The sequence below is a fragment of the Salvelinus sp. IW2-2015 genome, linkage group LG26 (genome assembly GCF_002910315.2).
Source record: "Salvelinus sp. IW2-2015 linkage group LG26, ASM291031v2, whole genome shotgun sequence".
NCBI classification, from domain to species: Eukaryota; Metazoa; Chordata; class Actinopteri; order Salmoniformes; family Salmonidae; genus Salvelinus; species Salvelinus sp. IW2-2015.
In genome coordinates, this window is record NC_036866.1 from 6283295 (window position 1) to 6293029 (window position 9735).

Consider the following 9735-nt stretch of genomic DNA (forward strand, 5'->3'; position numbering starts at 1 on the left):
TTGTCATGGATGAAACACGGACCTCATCTCACCTCGCACGCTGACAGCTTTTCATGCCTCTCAGACAGCTTACCACTAAATCCATCCTCACACACTTAGAAAGCTAGCAGCCTGACATGCAGTGAGGGAATACTCTTGAGATGATAAAATAACTCTAAATGTAATTTGTCTGTTCACTGTGTCAAGGAAGAGGTAGAAACCTACATTTACTATAGAAACCGCTTCTTTGGAGTCGTGACAACATCAAACAATTATAACAGCTACAGTGTACTAGTGATGGGGGGGAATCGATACAGGTACATATCAATGTATTATTTTAACCATATTATATCGATACTTTGACACCAAGCATCAATTTGTAAAAATGATCTGTTTGCTAGGTAGTGTTAGCTAGCGCTAGTCGCTAAAATTAGCTTGTTTTCCATCTTTTTAAATAGTGAGCCAACATGTTATCAACAGTTTTATTCCAAGACTGATTTTAAAAAATGAYCATGGCTCTCTCTTGTCTCTCTCCAACATACATACACTGAGTGTATAAAACATTAGGAACACCTTCCAAATATTGAAAAGATTTGAGTGCCTTTGGATGGGATATGATAGTAGGTGCCAGGTGCAGCGATTTGAGTGTGTCAAGAACTGCAACGCTGCTGGGTTTTTCACGCTCAACAGTTTCTCATGTGTATCAAGAATGGTCCAACTTGACACAACTGTGGGAGGCATTGGAGTCAACAGAACAGCCTCAATTTGTCAGGCATGGACTCTACAAGGTGTCGAAAGCATTCTACAGTGATGCTGGCCCATGTTGACTCCAATGCCTCCCACAGTTGTGTCAAGTTGGACCATTCTTGATACACATGAGAAACTGTTGAGCGTGAAAAACCCAGCAGCGTTGCAGTTCTTGACACACTCAAACCGCTGCACCTGGCACCTACTATCATATCCCATCCAAAGGCACTCAAATCTTTTGTCTTGCCCATTCACCCTCTGAATGGCACACATACACAATCCATGTCTCAATTGTCTCAAGGCTGAAAAAGGCTTAAAAACCCTCCTTTAACCTGTCTCCTCCCCTTCATCTACACTCATCCCTTCAATAAGGGATCATAGCTTTCACCTGGATTCACCTGGTCAGTCTATCTCATGGAAAGAGCAGGTGTTCTTAATGTTTTGAATACTCAGTGTATTGTGAACAATATGTTTGGAACATCGAACCGCAATAAAATCGCAGTGTCAAATCAATAGACAAATAGAATCATGAGAATAGCAATACATATCGTATCAGTACCTAAGTATGGTAATAATATCGTATCATAAGGCCCCTGGCAATTCCCAGCCCTACAGTGTACAGTGATAAGAAACAACAATTTGACAAAACACTTCTATGATGTGTCTATGGAGCACTGTTACTAACAGTATCAAAAGGAAAACATTGTAGGCTTGATTTTAAAAAGCAACTTCACCAAACAAACAAAAAGCCATAGATCTCAGCTGTGACCTAGAAGAACAGAAGCATCTGGACTCTTTTCTCCCCCTGATCCTACCCTGCCCCGTCAACTCAAACACAATCAATGGCATTGTGCTTGTATACCCCAGAGGGACCAACAGAGTCCATTACATCATCCATCCAGCTCTATCCATTCACTGCTATGATAACAGTGCCGTGCTCAAGACCTCGCCCACAACTTCAGGTTGCATCAGGGTCCATCTGATAACAAACCATTCTCAGAAAGAGACTTTTCTTTTTGCTTACGCTAACCCTCATTGGAGAATCCCAAGGTCTTACGTTTGTAGATGCTGCTAGTATTACTACTACAACACAGACATGTAGATACATCATCACACCTTTCCACTGGTAGACTACAGCTACTGCAGTTCTAGGTTTCAATAGACTACAGATGCAGACATAAATTCCAGCTCAAGACTTTCTTCTGCTTAGTAAACAGTGGAGTCATACTTGAATGAAATATGAGAAGACTCACTGAAGGATCACTAGTAAAGAGAAGAAGAGAGGTTATCAAAACTGAAAAGTCTGTCTAGCTGTGCATTAGTGTTGAATTCAGTCCTCACTGACTCTGACATAAAGGCACACAATGTGTATTACTGTCATAAGAATATGATGTCTGGGCTCCCTACTACCAGATAGAGTTCTGTCTTCAGCCATTACTGAGAATGCAGGTTGTTTTATTTTATGAGAGCACCAAAATGGCTGCTCCTCTCCGCACTTCGGTCCTAATGGGTCTTGGCAAGGGGTAAATAAAACTAAAAACCAGAAACCAGCTCATTCCGCCCTGACAAGTCATTTGTCATGACAGTTGGAGTTAACAAAACAACAGACATCATCTGAGGCAGATTTTTTTTGTTTGTTGTCAATTGGTAGTTACATGCTGCATCTCCCATACGGACTCAGGAGACGCAAAGGTCGAGAGCTATGCGTCCTCCGAAACATTACCCCGCCAAGCCACAATGCTCGCTTAACCAGCTGCACCAATGTGTCAGAGGAAACACCGTAAGGCTGGCAACTGAAGTCAGCGAGCATGCACCCTGCACGCCACAAGGAGTCACTAGAGCACGATGTAACAAGGCCATCTCCACAAGGACACTGGGATCAAACCCAGGTCTGTAGTGATGCCTCTAGCACTGCCTTAGACCGCTGCACCACTCGGGAGGCTCAGGCTGACACCGTGTGATAAACAAACATTATAAAATGGGTAGTTTGGATGCTGATTGCCGATTGGTTAATAGGTGTTAGTTATTCACGATAATCAAAGGCAAGTTCCGGTTAACAGTTCCATTTGATTATCACTGATGATTAAGTCTGTCCTTAGAGGTTTAACATGTTTGAATGATTCAATTGCATAATCACTAGCAAGAGGATCCGCAATGACACTATGTCCATTCTACAGGGCTGAGTCAGACAGCTGTAATAGCCACTCTGGGAGGTAAAGAAGGTTATTGAAGAAAGGGCTTTTCACATCGGAGATGGACCTCCCCTCCCGCAGTGACGGGCGTGTGTTCGTGTGTGTCTTTGTGAGAGGGTCACTGACGTGAAGGGTAGAAGGCGTATGATTAAGGCTTCAGTCATACCCGGCGGATCGTGAACAGTTCCAGATAATAATTCCAAACATTGACTTGTGAGGGTTGGCCTCAGAATTGCCCAGGGAGCAGCCTCTGTCGCAGCGAGCCAGGGCTACAATCGAACATAAATTACCCTGGCTTTGTGTGCCAATACAGCTCACAACATGGATAACCCTGCCATACCCCCACCACCTCCTCCAAGCACAAGCCTGTCTCCGTGACATTGATCCGTTGCTCGTCCGAGGGAAAGGAGATGAGGGAGGGAAGGGAGAGTTTATAGATTATTTGATTGCGTCTGTATGACAGGTCGAGCAAGTTTAAGTGGTCCACGCACGGTATGGTTGGGGTTGTTCATGASAATGTGTGTATATAAGGAAGGGGGAGCAGAGGCCTATGGAGTGTACAGTGTCAGAGCAAACAGGTTACAGCAGTTACTTAGAGGCTACCAGTAAAATACTACCACATTTCATACCAAGGAAAACAGTACTGTACTAGAGTATAACTGCATTGAGAAATCAAATCACTCTGTTTTCTCCTTTATCTTCACACCTGAAAAATTGATTTGTAATTCCCCAGGTCTAGTGATGTACAGATGAGAGATGGGACAAAACCAGGTGCCCTTTGACGGTTATCTCTTTGATAACAATACAAACCTACACATTGGGTTAGTGTAATGTTTGATAAGAGAGCTGTACTCATACRGCATGTCCTTTAGTCACATTGATTGCTCACTTCTACGCCGTTCCTACATCTCATTCCATATCAGCGTCTGTGTTAGCTCAGCTCATTGGCATTCATCTGGTTTTTACTGAGTCAGCGGGTATTCCATTATTCTTGTCCCTTACCCTTTTGTCTGCTCACAGTAAAATAATGTCATCTCAATTAATTCACCCGGCTGAACGTCACTTTGGTTCTCGTGAAATTCGTTTGACTCTTCTCTTCCCTTTGTCTTCAACTGCAGTCACTTAAGAGAGCATGAAATGTAAATCTTCCTCCGCTTATAACAATGTGTCATTATTTCAGTGTCAAATGGGATGAGAGGGCAGGGAATTTAAAGTGGCACCCTCTTGCGCAGGTGTCAGTCAATCAATTCTCCATTCAGGTGTGTGTGCTTGCGCTGTGTGGTGAGAAGACTGGAGGAAGGCTGAGACTACTATGGAACTAGCCAGCCCAGCCGAGGAGTGACAATAAAATACGGTGTGAATTTTCAGCGGGAATCATTTGTGCTCACTGGGGATATGCTTCTCTACATGAATCTCCAAATGTTCTGCCAATTATCTATTCTGATTCTCATTTCACCTGCAGTACGAATCGAAATCATGTGACCGTTTTCATCTTCGTCTCCCCAAATCGGCGGATCTTTGTTCAACAACCCCTTCGGCAGACCTCCATTGACCATCCCACCCGCTGACTGCAACTGTAGCTGACATATTGAATGTCTCACATGCTGCTTGTTTGGCCCCAGTGGCAGTTTAAAGCRTTGACAGGCAGTAGATGTGAGCCACGGGTAGCAGATCCCCGGGGCTCCTCCGTTTAAAGGTAGGCGCTCCCCAAGGTCCATTTTTTCAAAAAAGATATTGACTTAAAACTGAACCCTTCTATTCCCACCCCCCTTAATTATTTATGGGCACTGTAACCATTTGCCTGACCTCGCCCTTAATGGGAGAAGCCTATCCTTTGGTTTCATAGGCGACCTTCTCCAGCTGCTCTGGTCTAAGCTCAAGGTTCCTAAAAGTTTTTGCATGTTGTTGTGCCCACCCTAGCCCATTGTGGTGCGCCTAAAACAGTTTTCATCATCTCCTGATGTCCCCCATTTCCCTCCTCCTCTTCAGTCCAGCCACAGATCAAGCAGAACCATTACGGGAAAAATCATTTGACGTAAACAAGATATTTGTCCACTCTGTGGATAATTGTGTATTGATTGTATATAATGGAATGGCTTTAATGTAGAATGTTATACAGAAGAGTGCAGTACAGCCCTTTTGTCCTGTGTGTTCTATCCCTGTATGGATTCAGAACCAGTGGGATAGCTAGTACTCCTAGACCGACAGCAGGCCTTGGCCAGCAGCATACCACCCTGCATCTCACTGCTGGCTTGCCTCTGAAGCTAATCAGGGTTGGTGCTGGATGGGAGACCAGATGCTGCTGGAAGTGGTGTTGGCGGGCCAGTAGGAGGTACTCTTTCCTCTGGTCTAAAATAAGATATCCCAATTCCCCAGGGCAGTGATTGGGGACATTGACCTGAGTAGAGTGCTGACTTTTGGATGGGATGTTAAATGGGTGTCCTGACTTTCCGTGGTCACTAAAAATCCTATTGCACTTATCGTAAGAGTAGAGGTGTTAACCCTGGTGTCCTGGCTAAATTCCCAATCTGGCCCTCATACCATCATAGCCACCTAATCATCCCCAGCTTCCAATTGGCTCATTCATCCACCCTCCTCTCCCCTGTAACTATTCCCCAGGTTGTTGCTACAAATGTGAATGTGTTCTCAGTCAACCTGGTAAAATCTTAAAATCACTACAGTGCTTCTCCAGCAATTGATATTTACTCACCAAACCTCCATCCTCACACCAAAGAGTCTATGCAGAAGTAATGTCTCCCCTACCAGTATTTGGTCCCATCTAAAAATGACTTGTCTTCTATTGAAATGGAAATGTTGGCGCTGCCTGGAAGCCATTGCTTAGGGCTTCTGAAACCCAGAGATGAACCTATGAGAAACACTGTCAAGTTACCGGACACTTCACTGGTAGTTTCTCCCATACATTCCATTTTAAATTTAAATCTAAAGCAGACACCCCCCCTGTTCTGAATATGTTCCACAGTATCAGTATTTAAAGCAGTGCAACTGACTACTTCTATTGACGAGGCAGAATTATGTCTAGTGTTGAACGTGTCCACATGGTTTTCAACTGAACAACCTTACTGTGCAGGACATCTAGTATGGCCAACACTTAACCTCAATCTGGGTTAGCGTTAGCCTAGTGAAATTAAACACAGCTACAAGACAGCCACTGGGTTAGCGTTAGCCTAGTGAAATTAAACACAGCTACAAGACAGCGCACTGGTTAGCGTTAGCCTAGTGAAATTAAACACAGCTACAAGACAGCCACTGGGTTAGCGTTAGCCTAGTGAAATTAAACACAGCTACAGACAGCCACTGGGTTAGCGTTAGCCTAGTGAAATTAAACACAGCTACAAGACAGCCACTGGTTAGCGTTAGCCTAGTGAAATTACCACACTACAAGACAGCCACTGGTTAGCGTAGCCTAGTGAATTAAACCACGCTACAAGACAGCACTGGGTTAGCGTTAGCCTAGAGAAATTAACACAGCTACAAGACAGCCACTGGGTTAGCGTTAGCCTAGTGAAATTAAACACAGCTACAAGACAGCCACTGGGTTAGCGTTAGCCTAGTGTAAACACAGTACAGGACAGCCACTGGGTTAGCGTTAGCCTAGTGAAATTAAACACAGCTACAAGACAGCCACTGGGTAGCGTTAGCCTAGTGAAATTAAACACAGCTACAAGACAGCCACTGGTTAGCGTTAGCCTAGTGTAAAACACAGTTACAGGACAGCCACTGGGTTAGCGTTAGCCTAGTGTAAAACACAGTTACAGGACAGCCACTGGGTTAGCGTTAGCCTAGTGTAAAACACAGTTACAGGACAGCCACTGGTTGCGTTAGCCTAGTGTAAAACACAGTTACAGGACACCCTGGTTAAGCCGTTAGCGTATTGTATACAGAGTTATAGAGACGCAGACTCGGTCTCAACCTTTAAGTCTTTACTGAAGACTATCTCTTCAGTAGGTCATATGATTGAGTGTAGTCTGGCCCAGGAGTGTGAAGTTGAACGGAAAGGCTCTGGAGCAATGAACCGCCCTTGCTGTCTCTGCTGGCCGGTTCCCCTCCACTGGGATTCTCTACCTCTAACCCTATTACAGGGCTGAGTCACTGGCTTCCTGGTGCTCTTTCATGCCGTCCCTAGGAGGGGTGCGTCACATGAGTGGGTTGAGTTACTGACGTGATCTTCCTGTCTGGGTTGGCGCCCCCCCTTGGTTTGTGCTGTGGTGGAGATCTTTGTGGGCTATACTCGGCCTGTCTCAGGATGTAAGTTGGTGGTTGAAGATATCTCTAGTGGTGGCGGGGCTGTGCTTGGCAAAGTGGGTGGGGTTATATCCTTCCTGTTTGGCCTGTCCGGGGGTATCATCGGATGGGGCACAGTGTCTCCTGACCTCCTGTCTCAGCCTCCAGTATTTATGCTGCAGTAGTTTTGTGTCGGGGGCTAGGGCCAGTTGGTTATATCTGGAGTACTTCTCCTGTCTTATCCAGTGTCCTGTGTGAATTAAGTATGCTCTCTCTAATTCTCTCCTTCTCTCTTTCTTTCTCTCTCTCTCGGAGGACCTGAGCCCTAGAACATACGTCAGGACTACTGGGCATGATGACTCCTTGCTGTCCCCAGTCCACCTGGCCTTGCTGCTGTTCCAGTTTCACTGTTCTGCTTGCAGGTTTTCCTACGCACCGTGCTTCTACACTGCATTGCTGCTGTTGGGGTTTTAGGCTGGGTTTCTGTACAGCACTTCGAGATATTAGCTATGTACGAGGGCATATATACAACTTGATTGTTGAGTTATAGGACACAGCACTAGATTAGCTTTGGCAGTGTTGTACAGACACACACTAGATTAGCTTTGGCCTATGTAAACACAGTTACACGGACAGCCCACTGGGTTAGCTTTGGTCTAGTGTAAAACAGTTACAGGCACAGCACTAAGTTAGACCTAGCCTAGTGTAAAACACAGTTACAGAACAGCCACTAAGTTAGACCTAGCCTAGTGTAAAACACAGTTACAGAACAGCCACTAAGTTAGACCTAGCCTAGTGTAAACACAGTTACAGGACAGCCACTGGGTTAGCGTTAGCCTAATGCAAAACACAGTTACAGGACAGACACTGGGTATGCTTTGGCCTAGTGTAAAAACACAGTTACAGGACAGCCACTAAGTTAGACCTGCCTAGCGGTTTATGTTGAAGGAGCTCAAAGTGGAGTAGAACCTTCTCTAGAGTTGCTCGTGAATACATCAGTCTCACATCAGCTCCAGGTGAATTGCCTACTCCTCCCGGCTACCCCCTCCAGCCTATCCCTCCGGCCTACTCCTCCCAGCCTATCCTCCCAAGCCTATCCCTTCCAGCCTTCTCTCCAGCCTTCCTCACAGCATATCCTCCAGGCCTTCTCCTCCCAGCCCTACTCTCCCAGCTTATCCCTCCAGCCTTACTCTCCCAGCCTACTCTCCCAGCCTCTCCACTCCCAGCCTCCCCTCCCAGCCTGCCCCCTGCCAGCCAATCCTCCTGTCCCTCTCCTCTCCTCCCAGCCTTCCCTTCCCAGCCTTCCCCTCCCAGCTTTACCCCTCCCAGCTTTACCCCTCCCTCTTTCTCCTCCACTCTTGAAACCCCCCTTGTAGAATTCTGTCTGTATTTGTCATACTCTTTTCAGCGGCATAAATGTTTGCGAGCTTCAGCTTCAGTACCCTGGACAGAAGGAGGGAGGGAGAAAGAGAGCGAGGCAGAGAAAGGGTAACACACACAATGGGAAACATCAATGTATGTAACAGGGGACAGGACTAGCAAACAGGAGATGTACTGAATATCTATATGCCAGTGGGTTTGTTATGTTTGAATAAGCTAAGGGCTACATCAGCTGTTGATCTATTTCTTTCAGAGGGGCTGTCGGAGAGATCTAAAGTATCCGTACAGACCTGAAGGAAGTAGAAATCTACTGTTTAATGTGTCTTAAAGATGGATTGTAGAAGTAATGTACAGAGCTGCAGAGAGAATAGGGTGATGAGATTAGAGGAATAGAGTTCCCTACAGTAGGAGTTACTGCATGCAGGAGCTGCAGCTCATGCTCCAGTCGCAGAAGTTCTGGTAGTAATTTGTGGGCAAAGGTAAGTGAATGTACAGTAATGCAAATGGAAAGCAGGGTGAGTACACTTGCCCACACAGTGTGTGATTGTGTCTCTATATATGTGCAGACCACAGGAGGTTGGTGGCACCTTCATTGGGGAGGACTGGCTCATAGTAATGGCTGGAACCGTACAAGTGGAATGGTAATCAAACTTATCAATACATTATTTCCATGTGTTTGATACCATTCCATTCACTCCATTCCAGACATTACTGTACGAGCCATCCTCCTCTCAGCAGCCTCCGGTGTTACAGACAGAATTACTTACCGCTTTCTGCATCAGAGAAAAGTCAGATAATTCCTCTGTTTCATTCAACCTCTCCTTTAGCCTGGCTCCTATAGTCCCCCCTCACACATACACACACACACACACACACACACAAAGGGTCTGAATACTTTCCGAATGAACTCTATATCTCATTAGGCTGTGTGTATTTTTAGATATAGGCCAATTGTAAATGCGTCACCATCTTTATTGCATAAAGCAATACAAATACACGCATAACTTTAAGCTATAAATTTATTTGACAGAGGTAATGAACTGCCCATTGATCAGCACAGCAATTAATAAAACAGGATTTGCACAACAAATGTTTTTGAGCTTATGCCAATATTACACAGGTAAGCTAACGGTTCCAGAAATCAGGAATAGAGACAGGCTCTATAGACCTCTACATAAGAGTGACTGTGTATAGA